The sequence below is a fragment of the Gallinula chloropus genome, assembly GCF_964237585.1.
Source record: "Gallinula chloropus genome assembly, chromosome: 8".
NCBI lineage: Eukaryota > Metazoa > Chordata > Aves > Gruiformes > Rallidae > Gallinula > Gallinula chloropus.
The window spans coordinates 19,315,330-19,337,484 of record NC_140093.1 but is presented as its reverse complement, the minus strand read 5'-3'; positions in this window follow the sequence as shown (position 1 = coordinate 19,337,484).

Here is a 22,155-nt window from a genome sequence, read left to right as displayed (position 1 = left end):
AATATTGAGTAAAATGAAGTTCCTAAAAAAGTTGAGAAATTAGAGGAACAACATCTCGAATATAATGCTGTAAGTTCCCTAACAGAAGGAAAGGCTACACGTACTCAGACTCCATTGGATGACCAAGAAGCTGTTCAGGGGAGAAACGTTTGTTACACCCCATTTCTTTGGGACACAGGTTCTTACCATCAACCACACCATGTGGGAAGCCTGTCCTCAGTAAGTTTTGACACCACAGAACTATGTGGGGTTTTGTTTCCTTTGTTTGTTTTCCTCCTCTTAATGTAATTCTCTTGTATTTTCTTTTATTTTTTAACTGTCAGCTTTACTAGGCTTGATTCCATGATTATTTTGTAGCTAGGGATACCAGTTTCTCATAAAAATGATCATTGAACAGCTTTGGGTTTGTCCAGAACGATCCAATGAACACAGCAGTTAAATACATCAGGCAGCAGGTCTTTTTTAATCTTCTTTTTTTTTTTTTTAATATATCCTACCAATCAAGAGCTCAGGGATCCAAAGTGATGGAAATGTACAGTGAAGGTTGTCCCACACAGGTCACAGCCCTTTCATTTGGTTGCCAGAAGTTAAGGAATGTTCTGGCAAGACATATGTTATTACCTCTCCAGCTACAAAGTACATTCCAGCTGCAGATGTTTAGGCAAGAATGACCTTTTTGTCCAGTGACTGAAGCTTACTAATGCGTACAAAGATTGTTTTAACACTCACTGTCAGTTATTAGTGGTCAGGAACTGAAGGAATAAAAAGGTTAGACTAGAAGAGGTGAACACTCTGGGGAAAATTGAATTTATCCTTGCCTGAGGCCATACTTTGTGACGTTAGGGGAAGTCAGCCTTTTCATAGCTCCCTTACCAGCTGCCTGGGTCTGAGTGGCCAGCTTAAGTCATCAGCTCAACTCGGTTTGCTGATGTCCTAATCTGAGGTGAGTTTTAGTCTTGAGAAGCTGAGGCTGAGGGGAGACCTTATCACCACCTGCAATTACCTGACAGGAGGCTGTAGAGAGGTGGCTGATGGTCTCTTCAGCCAGGAGACAGGAGATAGGACAAGGGGAAATGGCCTCAAGCTGCCCCAGGGCAGGGTCAGATTAGATGTTAGCAAAATAGTCTCCCCTGAAGGAGTTGTTGGGATGGGGAACAGGCTGCCCATGGAGGGGGTTGAGTCACTGACCCTGGATGTGTTTAACAGACAGGTAGATGAGGGACTTAGGGATATGGTTTAGCAGAGGACAGGAATGGTTGGACTCAATAGTAAAGGTCTTTTCCAACCTATTGATTCTGTGACAGAGAGCTGTGTTTTAATGTAGAAAGAGTTATGTTACTTAATAGTCTTAAAAAAAATCAAACATAAGGTATCCCAGACTGGACACTCAAAAGTTAACGCAGCTTTGATGTTTGTTTTCTGGTGCCTCAGTTCTGGCTGTAGAACAGTAGATGATGGTGGGCATCTGCCTCATGGATGTATATAAAGACACATTTTTCTGAATCACTCAGCATTCATGGCAGGAATGGGGATAAAACACTGGTAAGAAAATTCTGCATAGGCACATGGAATAGTTGAAACGAGGGGAGAAAATGCAGTTACTCATGGAGATGAGGAAGGATGCTACACCCTGAGCAGTTTGTTTCTGGTCTTTCCTGACTTAAATAGTCTTGTCATTTTACTGACTCCAAAACATTATCCTTTGTAATTAATTAATGCAGGTAAGCAGATGCACTAAAGTGTACAGATGTTTTAATAGGAGTAGGAAGTAATGGTGCTGTGTATGCCACAGATCTGCAGATTCACTACATGTGTGACACGTACAGGGCACCCTTGGAATTGCCATACGTTGTGTCATTGCCGTACAGTCACCACAGGCAAACTTCAAAGGGTGATATTCAAACATACCCTGAAGTGTCAGAGCCGTTGGCTGCCTAACAAGGCAGAACAGCTTCTAAGAAACACAGGAGTTTGATCAGCCTTTTGTGGCAATCCCCAGAAAAAACCTCATACCTGCTCCTTTGTTTTTAACGTGACAGCTACCATCACCACTGATACAAAACACTTAAACCAAATATTAGGATCCCAAATCATGAAATGACTTCAAACAGCGGTCAGATGATCCACCTTGTAAGAGACTTGCAACTGGAAACCCTTGTACTCCTGAGGGCTGGCATTTTACAGAAAGGAAGAATAATGTTGGAGTGCTAATGATAACATGAATGCCCTTGCGATTAAAGGGCTGGGTATCTGAGCCCTGAGGCTGTTACCTAACAGCATGTTCTATTTGCACAGGAGTGCTCTGAGCCAGGGATCTGTGTGTTTTGTTTCTGCCTGTTGTGTTTATACTACAGATCCCTCCGAACCACTAAGTGAAATGCAAACACAACACTAATGCTCAGTCTGCCCCACGGGTGGGTCTGTTCTATGGTAGGAGTAACAGCACAGACAAGACCTGGGGCTGTGCCTGCTGTGAGGTGGGAACAGGAGCACCATGGACCCTGGTGCTTTTTCTGCATGGCAAAGTGTCTGGGAATCCAGTGTCTGTGAGGGTAGGGGACTTCCCCATTTACTGTTTCAAAAGATAGCAGTTGCATTCCGTATTTTATGAGTTTGAGGAAAATGTTGAACTTGGGAACACTGACTACAGACATTGTTTTTTCTGATACATAGAATAATCCCCAGTGATTACATTTTCCTGGTGCATTTCCCATTGGGCTGTCCAGACTGGAGGCCACGGCAGATGGAGGAGTAAATAGGTCAGTGAATTTTGAATTGTTCCACCCCCTGCTTTTTCCAGTCTCGTCAGACTTGTCTGTTTTTTCACAGTCTTTTGGTTTTTCCAGCATCTGAATAAAAGCCAGGGTCTGATATCCTACAGCTGTAAAGCTGCCTGGCCTTCCAGGAAAGAGAAACCTCATCTTCATAATTGTTTCCATTATCATTGCACTGTAAGATAAAGTAGTGACTGATGAACTACTGTAAATTTCATTGATGTTTGTACCTGTAATATCCTTGTGATTGTTCCAAGGACTTGAAAAGGGGACTTTAAGCAATTTGGAAACTCAAGGAGAGAAAACAAGCACTCAGGATGGTATGTGTAAATCTGAAGAATGAGATTAAAATGAGCTCAGGACTTTAGCAGCCATGTTCACATTAATTTTCATCTTCATGAGACTGCCATCTCTATCACTGATATTCTCATGGCCTGCCGGACTCAGAACTAGAAACCACTCTTCCAATCAGTTGCAGGGTTATCCCTGGATTGTAGTTTTGTTTTAATTTTAGTTATTTACTTCTGCCTTCTGTGCTGCTCTTATACACCAGGAAAATGTGTGCAGGCTTCTCTCACAAAGCACAGCTATCTGTCCTGATTGTTAGTCTTGGAAGTGCTTTACTGTTGCATTACAAAATAAAATTAGTTCCAGGGCAAAGGAATTTTACAGATTTGCCTGGGAATATAAAATAGTGTGCAGGAGTGGAAAAAATAGCTGAAAATAGCTGTCAGAAAAATGTTGAGCTCTTCTCATGAAAGATTTGTAGTGTCACTGCTGGACTCAGGAAGAGTGGTTGCCCTTAAACACATCTGTACTGGTTTGCAGTGTCTGGGTCTCAATTTGTAAAAGGCTGTCTGGGAACTCACTGAGCTCCTAAAGGAAAGAAGTCATTAATTCAAGTGAAAACCCTGTTCATTCCTTGTGTTTCAGAGAATTCTGCAATTTCCCCATTTTTTTCCCCTAGTCTTTAGCACTTCATCCTGTGATGGGGGGTTTTTTGATTGGGTTTTTTGGTCAGTGTTTACCTTTTTGTGCAACTATTTGTCTTACAGCTCAAACACCTTGAAGAATTTGTGTGAAATACTTCTTTACCATGTGAGCTGCTGCAGGATTAACAAGGTTGTGGAGTTCAGATGGCTCAATGCCCATGGACAGACACTTTAACAGGCGTGATGATCCTGGTCCCCAGGTTTGCAAACCTTTTCTCCCTGTCACCAATACCAGTACAGCTCTTCCCTGTGTTTTAAATCACTCATCTTTGTGCACTGTGAATATTTTATGCCTGAGATATCCAAACCTACGTCAGTTCTATTGGTGAGAATTACTCTGGACTACTTCCCATTGGGAGAATGATTATTATTTCTAATGTTTGCTGCCAGATCCTCATTGAGCCACATTTTGCCTGATTCAGTTTCTGTTTGAGTTCCCATTGAAGAGTTCTGTGTAGGAATCTCTCCCTCTTCTCCCCTTTACCAAAAGATAAGTGCCTGTTTGAAGCTCTCTGCTGCTGGATCACCACCCCAGCAGTTTTCCCCACAGCCTGTTTGTCCAGCTCGTTGGTCTGTCTGGGATAATGGGTATTCTTGAGGAGGTTAGAGTTATTGTACATGCACATATAAGTGAGGATGATAAAATAAAGGACCACTGGAGTACTGTGTCCAGGTCTGTGGCCTGCAAAACAAGAAAGATGAGGAACTGTTGGAGAGGGTTCAGAGGAGCCATGAAGATGATCAGAGGGCTGGAGCAGCTCCCCTATGAAAAGAGGCTGAGGGAGCTGGGCTTGTTCAGCCTAGAGAAGGCTGCAGGGGGACCTCATTGCAGCCTTCCAGGCCCTGAAGGGAGCAGAGAAACAGGAGGGGAATCAGCTTGTTAAAGGGCAGAGACTGGCAGGACAAGGGGGATGGATTAAAACTAAAGGAGGGAAAGGTTAGATGAGATATATATAGGGGGAAGTTCGTTACAGAGAGAGTGGTGAGGGGCTGGAACAGGCTGCCCAGAGAGGTGGTGGATGCCCCATCCCTGGGGGTGTTCAAGGCCAGGTTGGATGGGGCCCTGGGCAGCCCTGTGTAGCTCCAGGCCTGGAGGTTGGTGGACCTGCCTGTGGCAGGGGGGTTGGAGCTCTGTGATCCTTGGGGTCCCTTCCAACCCAGACTATTCTATGATTCTATGATTCTATGATAAGGTGATCCTGAAATAAGCAATGGTTATACCAGTAAGGTTGAGCTAGCTGCAGAGATCGGGACTGGATCTTTTTGTCTGTGTAAAAGCAGAGCTTGTCTTTCGGCTTGGATCTGTGCAGCGCTGCAAGGACAAGAAAAGAGATCCCGGGACCTGTTTGGTTTTGTAGTTACTGAACCCGATGAGCTCAGCGTTTAGAAATGCTGTAAAAAAGGAGGAAAGCAAAGGGAAATGCATTGGAGGGTGGAGAGAAGAATGTCAGAGAGCCGGTGCCACCTAGTGGGAGCTCCCCGGAAGGTTGAGTAGAACCAGGCTGCTGCTTCGCACCATGAAGTTTCGTAGAGATCCCGCTATGAATAAATAATTGGCTCGGGTGTGGGTGCTCAGCAGCATCCATAAGCAAGGCAGGGACTGTGTGGGGTGAAGGCAACGGCTGGTGGAGTTGAAAAAAGTAAAGATAATTAAATCTCTGGTGCAGCTCTTGTACAGGAGGGCTTGTGTCTTTTAGAGTTAGGTAACAACAACAAAAAAAAACCCAAACAGCACTGCACACTCGGTGCAGAGGAGCTCTCTGCCTCTGACACAACACAAACGGACTGGAGTATTGCTCTGAGAGGTTAGGGAGAGACATGAGACTGTGTGTATGCATGATTTATTAATCATACCTGAATTGGAAGTGCTTTGAGGCAACGGAGTTCATAAAGTTTTACAAGCATTTACACAGCACATTTACACTGCGAATAAAGAAGTGCTATGGCTGCTGTTAAGAACCTTTGTATGGAATACTGTGTAATAAATAATGAGCCTTGAGAGTAAAGCCTACTCATCTGTGTTATCAGACATTGTTGTGTTCATAGAATCATAGAATGATAGACTGGTCTGGGTTGGAAGGGACCCCAAGGATCACAGAGTTCCAACCCCCTGCCACAGGCAGGGCCACCAACCTCCAGGCCTGGAGCTACACAAGGCTGCCCAGGGCCCCAGCCAACCTGGCCTTGAACACCTCCAGGGACAGGGCATCCACCACCTCTCTGGGCAGCCTGTTCCAGCACCTCACCACTCTCTGTAAAAAACTTCCCCCTAATATCTAATCTAAACCCTTCCCTCCTTTAGCTTTAATCCAGTCCCCCTTGTCCTGACATTATCTACCCTTTTAAAAGGGAGTATCTGGCCATGCTGATGAACAGCCTTGAAGAGGCATGAAGCCCATCTCAATGGATTATTTTTTGTTGTTGTTTCATTTTTAAAGGTATTTAATTTTGTTTCCTTTAGAGATGATTCTGTAATCAGCCAAGGGTGCTGTGTTTGTGTGTTGTTCTCTTTAAAACCTTGCAATTCATTGTCTGATTCAAGCAGGCTCATCTGAAGGCAGCAGGCTCAACTATTTATTACATTCCTGAAAGTCTCATGCAAATAGCTGGCTGGGTAGAGCAGAGCAAGTCAGGAGGGAGAGGCTGAAATGTGGTATCAACTAGCATCTAATAGCATGGAAAAATACTTTATAAATACTGGAAGCCCAGGAAAAGCTACTGCTGCTTTTCATAGTAAACTATAAACCACATGACTTTCAAAGATAAGCTTCTGTTGGAACTATTTGTTTAGGCAAAAGTAAGAGAAAACTGGTAGTAAAACAGGAATGTGAACAGGATTAGGGTATTCAGCAGAGTCGGTGGTTTTACTCCTGATTACACCCTCTGAAAGTGGAATCACATTGCTGGAGTAGAGTCATCATCACAGCCCAGCAGGCTGCCTGGTACCACCACTTAATGCTGCAAAAGTTCTTAGCTGGAACACATTTATATCCTGGCAGAAACACAAGGACACTGTCTCACCTAGATTTCTCTTGCTGTTTCATTACAGAATATTCCAGCATACTGTGAACATAGATTTGGGATTATCAGAGCTGTATTTACCTTAACTTGGGTGATGCCTGAGGAGGACGGGAGGAGAGAGGAGATACCAGCAACCCATCAGCCTGGATCATTGGTGACAGTCTGTGCATCTCAGTGAATATCCCAAATCCCCACAGCTTGAGAACCTGATTCTCTGTTGTTTACCTTTGGATACTTGGTACTTTTTGGAACCTACCCTGACTCGCTAGAGGGCCAGGACATGAGGTTTTGTAGGACCAATTGTATATGCACATTGTTTCTAGCACGTTGTTGTTCTATTATCTACACCTCAAAAGGAATCTCCTTTTCAAATGGCCCCACAGAAGTTCCTGGATTTAAAAATAGCAGCCATCAAGAGCTTGCACTCTCCCTTTGGCTTTTCTTCTTACATATTGCATGATTCAAGAAAACATCTGAATGTATAGGGAGGAAGTGACACAGACACATTGCTCATGATGAGAGCACTAAGCAAATGGGAAACAGAAAACAAATTTGGCAGAAGAGGTAAGGAAGATTAAAGTACATCTGGAGCAGAGCTGTGTTATTCCAAGGGGTAAAATAACCAAAACAATTGGAAACAAAAATAAATTATTGGATGTTTTAGTATTCAAATGCCAGCAATGAGGAGAGTGAATTTGCCAAATTGTGGTAAAATTATATTTTAGTGTGGTGAGCTTTCTACATTGAGTCAGGTAAACTTCTTCTCTGCTGAAAATGAACTTTTATCTGTCAAGTGCCTCAAAGAATGGAGAAGGCTGCTGCACTGAAGCAAGATGGCTTTTGAGTTTGTGAGTGCCTGTAGAATGAACACGCTGCTATGAAGCTGATGTTTTTCTCCAGTTTCAGATGGCAGAAATGTCCTAATCTGAAGGTTACAGTTAGGTTAAAAAAATTCCTGACCTCCAACCCTTAAGAATGGTTGGTTGAAAGTGCAATTCCTAATCAAATCAAGTGTGATATATATTTACCTAAGGTCTTCCCCTCTCAGAAGAGGAGCAGACTATGTAATGCATATTATGTATATAAAAACAAAGACTTGAATTCCTACAGACGCTTTTCTGGGTGACATACTGGTTCTATTAAAGTCAACACCAGGTTACTGGACGTAGCACACTCATGATTTCACTTTTACTTTCTCTGGGCTTCACAATTGAATATGTGATTACTTTGTTTTGACTTGACTTATAACCTAATGCATGACTAATGCTGATAGGCAGCGATAAAACTTCCTCTTAGAGTAAATCCCAGAAACTCTTCGTAATTTTATTGTCAATTTGGACTCTCACCAATGTTACAGTGGAGAATTTTTTCATCTTTATTTCCACAGTAAAAATAAGAGGCCCCAGCTGAAATATGACAGCCAGACTGTGTTTTGGAGCAGTTTAGGGCCAGGTCCAGACCTGTATTCTGCAGTCTGAATCTTTTTCTAATTAAAATACACTTGATCTACTGTTACAGCATTGAAGAGCTTTTGAAGTCAGACTCTCACTTTTGCACTTTTGCGGGGTATTTTGAGGAAAGACAGTTGTCTCCATTTTGGGGCAAAGAAATGATGTTTGGTTAAAAGATTATAGAAAGCGTGGGCTAGATCACATTTTAAGTTTCATACCCCTCTTTGATTTGTTCATCCTAAAAGCCTGAATTTTTTACTGCATTTATCACAAGGGTATTTGGAGACATATTAGGTTTCAAAGTGGGCTTACTGAACTTTCTGAATCTGTCTCTTTTTATCCTCAGGTCAGAGCATGCTGTCTTTTAGGGCTCTGTTCATGTGTTTCAGTGCAAGGATTGAAACTAGTTCAAGAAGGAGGTTTTATATGATTTTCTGGAGACATGAAGCCTCGGCATCAGCCAGGATTACCCATCCTCTTTGGATACACCACTTATATCCCAGTATACCCATATTTCTCTATAAATATCAAAGGCACACAGCCTGGTCTGGAACAAAGCTGGGCTTTTTTTTAAATGGAAAATAAATTTCCATTTTTTGAGTAGGAATTATGCTATCTAGGGTATTTTACTTCAAAACAGGTTCCTCTCCTTATTTGAAGAGAACAGCTAGAACGTTGACTTTAACTTCACACTGCTAGCAATGTATGTTTTGCAGCTCACTTCAAAACCTGTGAAGACACATCATGTTAGATCATTTGTGTGTGATGCAGCACACAGTTGAACCCTTGAAGGTTCACAGTGTCTGGATGATGTTCTGTAATGTCACTTTTGGGGAAAACAGTGGTGCCAGAAAAGCAGGATTTGGTCTAAACTTGTTTGGTGTTCTCAGGCACACTAGTGCTCCCACAAATTGCTTGGTGAATGTAGGACTGCAAACTTGGCTGGGTAGTGGAGTGCTCTGGGTGGCTGATGTGCATGTATGGAAACTACAGTATCCACCCAGTCATTGCGTTGGGTGTTGTCAGAGGACCAAAGCACAACAGGGCACACAGATACCTGGTTCCTGAGGGACAGTTGTCTGCCCTGAACATCTCACCATCTCTGGCTTCTCAGTTCAGATCCTCAGAGAGAACCTAGAAGTCGCTTCGAAAGCTAACCTGGAACATGACCCCTTCCTGGTTGCTTTTATGGCCGTTACAGGTTTTCTCACTCGGTGCCTTCTTTTAAGTTCTCCCTGTCCCAAAGGTACTGCTCCTTCTCCTCCTGCTGCCACAAGGTCAAAGGAGCTTGACTCTTTCATTGCATTAGCCTAACCCTAACATCCTTTTCTCTTCCCAAAGTGCCAGCACCCCCTTTCTCACAGTAAGCCATTAAAGCAGTTAGGTAACCCCCTACCTTGGTGTAGGCAGCCCAGAGGTTGGTTTCTCTCACTTAGCACTTGAAGAAAATGGAAGACATGCAAGAAGTGGAGCTCAGTTAAATGAGCAGCAGTAAAGAAGCAAGCACATAGATATAATTTGCCTTCTAAAGGACCTATGTGGAGTATCCTCTGATGATGAACCTATAAGTGGCGTACATCCAATATTTTTAGTTTGTGCAGTATTTCTTCTGGCATTAATAAACACTGTTTAGTAATAATACAATAATAAAACCTGCCAAAGCTGTTACCACTAGTCACAACATCTATATGCAAACATGTAAAAAAATGCAGAGTGTGTTCCAGTTGGTTGGTGCTTACCTAGGTATTACGCCAAAACTGCAAAGCCACAGTTGATAATAGTTGTTTGCTGGGGTTTTCTTTAACTTGCAAAGGAAATTGTGCAATTAAGTGTATGTACAGCAGTTCTGTGTAGTGGGGAACTTCACCCAAGAGATCTGGTTGTAGGTCTTGAAATCATTGGAAATCTTTTTAGTCCTGCACAGCCCCCGGACCCTCCATTTATAAACCAGACCCAGAACACACATCCAAGCTCTCTATCCTGTTTCTGTGCCATAGTGCTTTGTTGGGACACTATTTAAACTCCTTTGAACTCAAATTCTCCTTGACTACAGGAAACATTGACTGGGATCCTGCCTTTAAAAACACTGAAGTAAATGAGCCTGTACGCTCAATCACAAATTGCCAGGCCTTTGTTATCTGAGCTGCTTTTAACATAAAGATCTCCTACATGAAAAAACCCACTCTATTTGTCAAAGCTCTTTTCAGAGATGGAGGGATAAGCCTTGTCAGAGTCCTCAGCAAGGCGGCATATAGATAAAACTTGCTTGGGAGATGGCAGATGGAGGTTACACTCTTCTTTGTCTCAAGGGAAGGAAGAATTCACCTGTGGCTCCTGCACACTACATTAATATCCTAACCACTGGGCTTCTGACTGTTTTGGATACCATGTTGAAAAGTCTTGATGTCATCCCAAGCCAGATGGGGATCGTACTGTAAATCTCCAGTTTTTGTAGGCTGGGAGAGAGTTTCTCACTTCAAATAATGAGCTGCTTTTACTGAAAGAACCAATTAGGAGTGTGCTCCTGCCAATTTTAAGTTATTTTCCTTTACACCTAAAGATTGAGCCTGGAAAAGAATGTTTTTTGATGTTGTACTTTGGTTATATGGCCTCTGTGCTTAATATCCTATAAATACCTTCTGCCTTGAAGTTTATGGGGACTTTACTTTGAGGCTACATTGACCCCTGAGATCAGGACTCTGTTGTTGAACTGAACTTGGAAAAGAGGTTGCAGAACATGGGGAGTGATAAATGTGGTAAAGAGCTTTTGACTAGTGTATCCTCATCACTGGAGCCCATCTAGCGAAGGCCAGTAATTCTGATACTGCTGAAAACAACAGGATGATGTGGGGAGACAAAACCAAGAGGAAAACAGGCTAATTAATGATACCCAGCTCGTTAGTAAACTTTTTAAAAAGAGAAAAACGCACAATATCCTTTCTCCACGTTCCCCAGTGGGTCTTATTTTCTGTGTTCTTTCTAGAACGCAGCTGCCTTCTGGATAAAGACCCCCTGTGTTATGCCATATTAAATGTTTCTGATTCATATTCATCATCAAGAAGCTTATCCAAGCTGTTTTAGGAGTCTTCATTCCCACTGAGAGGTGTGTGACCTGTAACTTCATTGTTTCATGACAGTTAGCACTGCAAAAATAAATGACTCAAGTGTATTTCTGGTGCTATTTGCAGAAACAAATCCAACGGGTCCTTCTTGGGTCCTTAGTAACCTCTCAGTTGCTGAGTAATAACTGCGTTTGGGGGGGGGGGGGGGGGTGTGTTCAATGAAATACCACTTCATGTTTCAAGGTGTGGCAGGACAAGGGGGATGGATTAAAGCTAAAGGAAGGAATGTTTAAATTAGATATTAGGGGAAAGTATTTTACAGAGAGAATGGTGAGGGGCTGGAACAGGCTGCTCAGAGAAGTGGTGGATGTCCCGTCCCTGGGGGTGTTCAAGGCCAGGTTGGATGGGGCCCTGGGCCACCTTGTGTAGCTCCAGGCCTGGAGATTGGTGGCCCTGCCTGTGGCAGGGGGTTGGAGCTCTGTGATCCTTGGGGTCCCTTCCAACCCAGACCAGTCTATCATTCTATGATAGGGAAACCTCTGTGTGCAAATCAACCAAATTCTTTTGTGCTGATGAGAAATTGTTTTACTTTTTAATGAGACAAGAAACGCTTAAGTACAGTCGTGTTACACGTTAAAAAGGAGCAGTATATTTGTTAGCCAATCTTAGCACCTTGTAATGAGACTGTGGAGGGACAGAAATACTCCCTGCATTGCATCCCGGTGGCAAAACACCGGGATGTTCTGGCTCCCAATTAGCTCAGAACGGTTGGTTCTACTTTGTATAGGTACGTGTGCTGTTGGAAAGGGATGGTTGGTCTTAAACTGACTCTGGCACGGTCCCAGTGTTTGCTTTTGCCTCGTGCTTATCCATTACAGCACGGGGATGGCATTGATGTGTGAACATCCCCCGTCTCCACACACTCCAGTCCCACTGACTGCAGGGTTTGTCGGTGGTGCTGTTTGCTGCCGTCCAGGCATCCGAGCTGGGAACCAGTTTGAGAGTCGCCCGTTTCTTCTCTCCTTGATCAGTGACCTTTCACTGTGACGTCTGTAAACATCTGTGACTGCTCCACAGCAACAGCACGCTTGAGGCGGCTGCCGCGGGGCGCGCAGCCCTAAGGCCCGAGCAGGCGCCGGTCTGAAGACGTTGCTTTATGTGCCCGTTGAGACAAGGCCCCTTTGCTTGGGTCCCGGCCGCGGTGCGGCGGGTCCCGGCGCCGCCTCAGCGGTGCGCCCGGTGCCGGTGCGGGCGGCGGCGCCCCGTCTCCGTCCGACAGATGGCGCCAAGCCACCGCCCTGCCTTCCCGCCGCCCGCGCTGCCAGCGGAGCCGGGGGCAGGGGCAGGGGCAGGGCCTCGGCTGGGGCGCGGCGGCACCGCCGATCCCCGCCGTCCGGGAAGGTCGCGCCCGTGAAGGCGGAACCCGCTGGGGTTCGGGTACGGTGAAACGTTTGCCAGAGGCTGGCCGCAGGGATTGAACCCGCCCGGACGCTGCCCTGTGCAGCCTGCTCGCCATGATGCTGCGCTGGCAGGGGGTCGGGCTGGGTGCTCTCCAGGGGTTCCGGCCAGCCCCCCCAGTCTGGGAATATGTAACTGGACCCCGAGTAGCCAAACCCCTGTGGGGCAACTCCTGGCTAGGCGGTGTATATATTTCATGGGGATACATCAGAGTCCTGAAACAGCGTCCTACTCCGAAGGGTCTTTGTAAAAGGACCCTTCAACCCACCCACCTTCCCTATGCCAGGGCACCTTGTGTGAAGCCATTCGGTCCCATCACCTGTCTCCCCTGTGCAACCCATTCCCTACAGAGCTAGAGCTGAAGGGGTGCTGCCCAGGGGGTGCTGCCCAGGTGCCCGCCCTGAAGGACAGCTGCCCCCCTGGCTTTGGCTTTCTGTTTCCACTGTGCAGGGCCAGGTGTATAGGGAACATTTCCAGCTCCCAGGGAAGGATCCACAAGATGCTCTAATATGTTAGAGCTAACGCTCTGCACTGCTCTGCTCCATTTCTAAGAGCCTCAGTAAAAATTCTAGTTTAAAAAGTGCTTCTGGTTTCTACTGGCTTTGAACTGGCTTGTGGGTTTGCAGACAAATTCATCAGTGTGCCGTGGCCAAGGTGTACACACATAAATAAATCAGGATTTTTGTTTATTACAGTCTTTTAATGATCTGCATTGTGCAGGTTCTGGCATTGCACATGGGCAATTTGAAGAGGTTAGCTGCTTGGAGCAACAGCATTTCATCCTCCACAAAGCAGTGAAAACTGTATGGATGCGCTTCTTCCACTTCACTTGAGATTAGACTCTGTCCAAGAAAAATAAAGGTTGGTTGGGGTCACCTGTCCAAGTGTGTCCCAGTTTTATTTCAGAGTCAAAAAAGAAATGTCGAATAGGAAATGGAACAACGAGATAAATCCTTCTGCAGTTGGTGGAGATTCCATTGCATGGTTCAAAGGTGTTCATTGTGTCACTAAATAAGAAACTCTTAAGTGTGTGTTTATGGTCATCTAAATTTCACATTGACTGATACAATTTCATGTATTAGTTACATGCCCTATACAATCTTTAAAAAAAATAGAGAGCATTATATGGTACTGCACTTGTGCCTAGAGCACTGACATGGGCCTCAAGATAACCTTGTCCTACCACTGCTTCTGCCTGACTTTGGGCATGTTACACACTGCCTTTTTCTTCTCTGTGAATTCAGAACGGTCATCTATTTCTTCTATGTGTTGTTCATTTATACTATAAAAATTTAATCTCTCATTGTATGTTTTTCCACACTGATTTTGGCTCAGTGGCTATCCCTAGATGCTAATATAATGGGAAAAAAACTCATTGCTATTTTTTATTGATTCTTTCTTTCTTTCTTTCCATCTGCTAGCATTCAGAAAAAAACTTGTCCAGAACTTGAAGGCAGCTTTTGTCAGAGGTTTGTAAAGGGCTTGGTGACCTGCAGGATGAACATGCTAAAGCAATGCCACGTGAGATGATAATTGCCTATATTTATTACCTTGATGCCATCCTTAAATTTTCAGTGGAAACAAGTCATGAAGTGCTTGTACCCTTCGAACAGAAACTGGGGATCTTAAAAACTTTCTAATTCCCTCTGTCCCCCAACCCGGGCTCTTTGTCCTGCTTTTCATTGACCTGCTGTTCTCAGTTGCTTCTTTTCAGTGCAAACTTGATTTCACATAGCCCAAAGCCTGCATTGTAAGTGAAGTGCTTTGGTTTATGCTGCCTCATTATTTTTCTTCACGGTACACCATGGCACAGGGGTGTTTTTGCAAAGCTTAATTGAAACCAACAGGTAACTGACCTGCACTAGTTAGAAATGACCTAGTAGGTATCCATTTAGTATACTTAGACTGCTTTTTTGGCTTGTACACAAATATTTGTGGCAAATTGGTTAAAGCCCTATTGTAACACAGTTGCAGTGGCACCATGGGGTTATGTATGTCTTGGAATTTCACCCTGAAAATCCGGGTTTTATTTCACAAATAAAAATGTGTCTGTTCATTTTTGCTGAATGGACAATTTACTACTGTGTGGTCCCACATTTACTGGGAGCTGCTCAAACTGGAGACCTTACTCAGGGCCCTAAAAGGGGACGAAAGTAGAAATCTGTGTGCAGGGGGGCTCACCGAGCCTCCAAAACGGGGCTTTTGGTCACTCACTTTTCTCAGGGACAGCTTCTATAGGAAATGTTTATGGAGGAAAAATCCTAGTAATTTTAAAGGCATTGGAAACATATTTTTCCTTTCAATGGACATCTGTTGTGCTAAAGAGAAAGCAGGGCTTAGAAAATAATGATGACTCTGTGGCTCCATATTATTGTCACTGTTTGTACATATCCAGAACAGACCGTGTTTGTCAAAAATTTTGCTAAGCATTAGTAAGTGTTGATGTAAGTACAATATGCTGAAGTGTGCTTGTAGAAATGACATAATAATTCATAGAAATGTAAGCAAAAGACAGATCATCTGCAGCAGTCTGGAGTTCACTGCGCTAGAAGGGAGCTCTTAATTCTTAGGAGAAATTATAAATGTTTGTGGAATGCAACTTCTGCAGCATCCGTTTGTCATCTCAACTCTTTGACAGTGCTTTACTGGCAACTAAAAGCAAGTCAGTTATGGCGTGAGGAATGTGCTGAACAAGGTCAAGAACATTTTAAGGCAGCAATTTCTTTCCTGGGTAACATAAGGCATCAATGTTTCAACAGCTAAGTAAAGGTCAGGATGATTCAGGGTCGGCCTTACAAGTGCTAGCTGTAAAGGAGTCATAAACACACCACGGCCCACAATTTTCTACCATTCAGCTGGCTTTATAGCAGATTACTCCAGAGTGAGCATAAGCAGTCAGTAATCACAAAACGTCCTGTTGGGTTTAGCCCTAAAGTGAGGAGAGCTCTGTGAAGGTTTTTTAGAATGCTCATTTTTTTGGTGTGCTGTAAACATGCTGGAAAAGCTCTTTGCAGTATGTAAATTACTTCTGGAGCCCAAGGGTTAAAAATTGGCTGGTCTAGGGAATGAGTCTTTCCTGCAGCTCCAGCAGAAGTTGGACATTGTCCCTTTTTCTGGAAGATAAGATCATGGGCATTTTGTTCCTTAGAAGAAGTTTGATTGTGGGAGAATAATTAATGTATCCCAATTATGCCACATTTCTTTAGTATGCCTTTTCTACAGTCGAAATGTGGCTGTGTCCTGTCCCTCATCTGTCCTGGAAATGGGAAAATGAGTGAAAGAAACTCTTTGTTAAAATTATTCCACAAATGCTACAGGAAAGACACATGGTTTATACAGTCACACTGTGGTGTGTACACTTAGAGTGAAATATTCTGGGGGAGAAGATTAATAAATTGGTTGGTGGGGTGGGTTAAAAGTTTTATTTTAATGGATGCTCCACTTTCCCAGCTCTGATCTATAAGTCTGTGGATTCTGGAATGTTACCTATAGTTAGTGGGATGGCATTAGCCCCATAGAACCACCTTCTAGAACTGGAGCTTGCTCAGCAAAATTGTCATACCTATCTCCTTAGCATCCTGACCTGTCTAGGGATTAATAAGAAGACATTAGTTTTACATATCTAAGGCTAATAAACCAAATCACTGCAGTAGGGAACAGGTGGAAACATTTGTGCTCTCTGAAGTTTAGACTGGTATATCACAACAGATACTGATTTCCAGAGACTGCTAGTTTATTATTAGTTTATTTCTCATAATTAGTCTGTCTGTATGCTCACATGGACTTCATGAGTCACATCTCAGCTCATTATCTTGGGAAACAGACCTATTATTTTTGAAAGTCATCCAGTCAATAAATTAGCTTGGAAGAAATGATAGTCCAAAGCACCTTTTCAATAGATTGCTGTCATGCTTGGTTCCTATCAAAGAGAAGCCTGAATTTTTTGTCGTGACATATGGATTAACTGAGCCTTCCCTGCTGTGAGAAAACAAAAGACAATTGGTGATGCATGGAGCACACTGATCTTAAAACAGAGACATCAACAAAGAAACATGACAGCATGAAAAGACAGAGTACAGTCTGCTGTCCACATTTACAAAGTCATTCTGTCTGTAGCTCCAACGTACATCTATTGTCTATCGTTTCTTTTCTTTTATTCTCAAAGTAAGTGACAGTGTTCCTTAACTACAGCTCCTCAAAAAGCCCTGCACCTCAGGCAGAAGCAGGGACATGTTCAGCAGTTTCTTTTGGTCTCCATCATGCTTTCCTGCTTGCTGCTGAACCACAATAAGCTCACCCAGTGTCAACAAGGAACACTCCTCCAAGCACAGTTCCTTTCTTTGCTCTGGCTTTCATCTGCTGTTCCACACTACTGAGACCGTATGGAAATTTCAATGTGATACAGTAGAATGAGCTGATTTATAGTAGTTCCCATAAAACTTTTCCCAAATAAATATTTTCTCATTATTTATGCATCAGTATGCCTTTTACCAGATATAATTCTATTTTTTTGTTCAGTTATATGTGCTTCTGATACATCTAAAAAGTTCACTACATACCATTTAATGGGACCTTGTGATTGCCAATCACTTCTTTATGATACATCTTGTTTCTAGGTATAATCCAGAGGCATAACACAGCTGGTTCTCAGCTGGGGTAAGACAAGGGGTCTGTGCTGGAGCAGCTCATGTCTTTCAGCAGATACTTCGGAGCTGAGGCTTGTTAGGCTGTGGAAGAAGGAAGGTCCCTGTTTGACAGTTGGAATGACACAGCCATGACAGCTTTCTTCTAGGAGTGCAGCTTCAGGAGTTTTCCTGATGTGACTTTTAAGAATTTCCTTCAGATGAATCTTGGTCATTATCTGCTGTTCTTGTTCAGGTGGACTAAATGTGTAGGTTGGCATTTTACCCCTTGGGGATCTAAGTAATTTTGTTTCCATGTCTTTTGTAACAAATGCTTCGTATTTTCTTGATTTTTAGAGAAATGGACATTTCATTTCCTGTCTGGTTAAAAGTATCTCTCTTCTCTGAAATTCAGGATATTTGTGTCAAAAAATTAATAGTCTGTTATGCAGTTGTTGTCATACTGGCTATTGCTTTAAGTGTGATTGATTCTTAAAGAACAGCTAATAGAAATCTTGTCATTGCTGTAGATAGAAAGAAACCTTTCAGGAAGAAACTATTGATTTTATTCCTCCTTGTACAGACTGTCATCAAAATAGAACTGGAAAGCTTGATCCTTCCCTTACTAATTCCTGTTTTTCATTGGTAATTCCTCCAGCTTGTTTCTACAAGAAATAAGTGAGAGAGGCTCACACAACCTTCTGCAGACAGAAGACCTGGAGCCATCGTCCCTTAAAACATCATCCCTTAAAATTATTCACAACAGAAGCATATGGACTGTGTGACTTGCACAGAAACCATGAAAAGAAAAGAGTCACATTTTACTTTACCCACAAAGCCCTTAATTATTGATGAGATCTACCTGCTTACATAACTCCCATATTGTAAATATACCTGCATATCATGTGCATTAATGGATTTGTCCTTAGGCCACCTTGTCAAGGCAGGGAGAGTTTAAAGGGAAGTTTGAAATTTAAACACAACCCCCCAGCACCTTAGGACATTGAGGTGAAATACAGGTACTTAAATCCTGCAGTACAGTGAGAATTGCAAGCCTAAAGCTCATAATGGCCGTGTTTTTGATAGCAGTGGTCCCCTAATGCTTTTAACATTCTGTTCTGTTGTGTCCAGAACTATCTCTGTCTTAGCAGGGCTCAGCAGTGTTGCCTGTCCCATGCTGATATCCCTCTGTGCTGACTGCTACCTGAGATAACCTCTCCAGGAGATGATGAGCCCGTTACCTATCTTCATTAGAAATGCTGCTGGAGGATGCAGGTCTCAATTCTTGTCCAACCATTCAAAAGAAGAGATTTTTTTTTTCTTTTCTCAGTGTTTCCAGTATCTCTGCCAGCCTTCCTCTATGGAAGCACCTGAGAAAGGAGAAACAGGGATGAGAAATCAAGGATTTCCAGAGAAATGCTGGGAGAACAAGGAAGCAAAGGCAGGAATGTAGGTGGATGGAGCCGCTTTGAGCAGGCTCTGGCTCCTCAGTGCAGTGCACTGTGGTGCAAGAGCACAAGGAGGCATTGAGGTGAGCAAGAGGTGGCTCTGTCTTGACCCCTCTTCTAAAGATCAATGATTTATCCAGTGATTGCTTGAGGTAGAAATCAGGGTAACTCCAGACTGTAAATTCCAAATGGAGACAGTTATTTTTTCATAGGCCAGTATTTCATCCCAGAGGAAGGTGAAATTCAGAACAAATCTTAGTCTTTTGTATTTTTCTGTGTGATAATTTAAATAGCTTCCTTTTTGGTGATGCTGAGGATCCATTTCTTCTCTGCTGCAACATTAGGGCCTGCAACTCTGCTTGAGGAGCTAAACAACCTAAAGTTAATTTGTTTACAACTTTACAACTCTTCTTATGACTTCTTTCAGGTCACCTACGAGCTTTGAGAGCAAGAGAATAAACCCAATGTCCCATAAAATTGTAATGCCTAAGCTATCAAATCCTGATTCTGCACAGCATTTACTGACTTCTAAGTGAAAGCAAGACTTAAGATGGACAGAATAGTCTGTAAGTTGATAATGTGTAATAATGTAGTATAATAATAGTAATAACAATAATAATAATAATGATGATAATGTCTATCACTGCTGTGCTCAACTCTCAGAGCAAATATAAAAACCACCATAAATTTGAAGTTTCCAGGTCAGTACTGTTGCAACAGCCAAAATGCATCGTAGCAGTTCAGGAAGGAAACTCCATTTCCACTGAGAATTATAAGAAAATGAATACAAAGAGAAAGGACTTTTCAAACTAGATTTTTAGTGCATGGCTGTAATTCCTAATAAAAGGAGCAGATGTCCTGGGGGGCTGCTACCTACTTCAACACACACATAGTTAAGTGACAAGGGAGGAGCAACACAGCAGCAGAGGCATCCCCCTTTGCCCATATCATGTCCAGACCAGGCTCTGAATGTCAATTGCATATTACCCTGGTCCAAATTATCAGCTATAGTACAAGCTAATTGATGTTAAATGAATGTTGTCTACCCTATCAGATTAATGAAATTAAGTGTTTCTGTCATATTTTCCTAACGTGAGTTCAGCATAAACGGGGGGGAAATGCTGTTGCAAAGAGTGACTTAGGAGTGAGTTTTTATCCTTCTGCAGTCATTTAGATCCACCAAATCAACTTTTGCAGTTGCTGATCAATCTCCAGTATTTTTCCTGCATGCATCTTTGCTGAAGATAAAGGTCTTGTAAAGAAAATTTAGGAGGCAACTTGCTGATGGTGTACAAAGATACAGTAGAACCTGTCTTGTTCTCCTAAACTTGTGGTGCTACCCTTGGAAGATTTGGCTGGCTGGTAAATATATGGCTGCCAAAGAGGGTGCTGCTGTACTGAGAAGCAAGTTGACACGTTATTTTTCTAGTTCTAACAAAACTACAAACCCTGATCATTTCCCATTGTCAGTAACTGCAAATAAACATGGCTAGCAGGGTTGGAATACCTTGACACCACTGGTGTAATCACCCATGCTTATCATGGTAGATGGGTGCATGCAGATTTGCCCACCTCCAAAGTGGTTTTGTAACGTGAGGTAGAACCCCATTTATAGCACAGGAGGTACTAGAAAAAGATCAGCATGTTTGTTGTTCTTTTTCCTGAGGCTGCAACACACTGTGGCTGTAGGCAGAGGATTCACAATTAAAAGGCTGTAAACCAGCAAGGAATGTAGGATTGAAAGGTGCTGCCCGGTGACCAAATCCAGTTCCCTGTTACCACATAAACCCATATTTTAGAATTCCTTTAAGGTACTTAGAAATTTCCACCATGTAGCTAGCTTGTATTTATTTTGTCCTGTTGCTTGTATCAGGGAGTTAGTCCAGACACTCACTCATTAAACACTTACAAACTCCTTCCTAATTTCCTGCTTAAACACATTTGCATGGCTAGTTTGGACTGGCTTGTTCTTATGCCAGCATTGTCGTTTAGCTTTGCCAACATTCTTGTGTGTCCCTGATATTTATCCCATCCCACCCTCTCTTTTCATCCTGTGCTTTAAGAGAGCAGTCGCATAACAATCTCCCTCCTGCTGCCCCAACCTCCACTCTGCTAGTTTAAACAAGCCTTACTTTAGCTCCTCTAAACAGATCAAATTCTTTCTAGTTTCCTGGCTGCCTGTTCTGCAGTTCATCCTAATAAGCCTGTTCCATACCTGCATCCTGTTGAATTTGTTTCTTCATAATCCTGAATAATGAAAATAGCATGTGGCATCTCCGAAGGCCTCCTCGTAGGAGCAGTACATCTGTGTTGCAAACGTAGGGCAATATTCGAGGAGCATCCTAATGTTACTTATTATTTGCTGCCTTATCACATCACTGGCTTACAGAATCGTGTGAGTGACTCTCTCTTCTCCTTGTGTGTCATAGCAAATACATTAAAGATCGCTGCTATTATTAGTTCCCGCGTATATCATCTACTTCTTGTGGGTTTAGATTTCACCCATGTCTTACTTCAGCCCCAAAGTCATCTTGTTTTTTTCCAGGTTGATATTCTCATTCCCTTCAGCACCTCTCACCTTTTCACCAGCAAACTTCATGAGGTTATGCCCATTGTTTGTGCCATGTATGGACACAATACCATTTTTTTTTCCCAAAAAAACTCATCCTTGAGAGATTCATTAGTGAGCTTCCTCCTAAACAATTCCCTTTTGGACACATCTCACCACTATATCCTCCTTAGCTCTTCTTGTTTATGCAGTAAGCTGCTTGAGGTTAAACTAATAATTTACCACATGTAATAAATGCTTCCCTGAAGTCTGTATAGATTAGAGTTTGCATCTAAGAAGTCAATAATAAAAGAAGAATGTTGAGTTAGTTTGGCATGATTTAGCTTCATAAACTTTTTAGGATTTTATACCATTTCCATTAATCTTTAATTATAGTACCCTTCAGAAAGGTTTTTTTTCTTTTTAGACAAATTTTGAGGTCAGTCTAAAAAGCCTGTGACTGCTGACACCGCCTTTTCCCTCCATATGCCTAGGTGCTTCATTTATTATCGTCTTGATTCTAGAATTACTAAAACATGCTTGATTTGCAGTACTTAGTCCACTCAATGCTGGATTTGTTGGAGTGAAAGCTGCTTTGATGACTGTTACATATTCTTCTCAGACACTTTTCCTGTACATCTTTGTAGCCATGTGGGTTTCTCCACAGGATAATAACAGGCACGGAATTATTAGTTGGGGGATTCCATTCCAACCCCATTTTGGTGCTGTTGGGTATGATCACAGTACATCCCGTTAAGCTGTAGATAAACAGACATGCA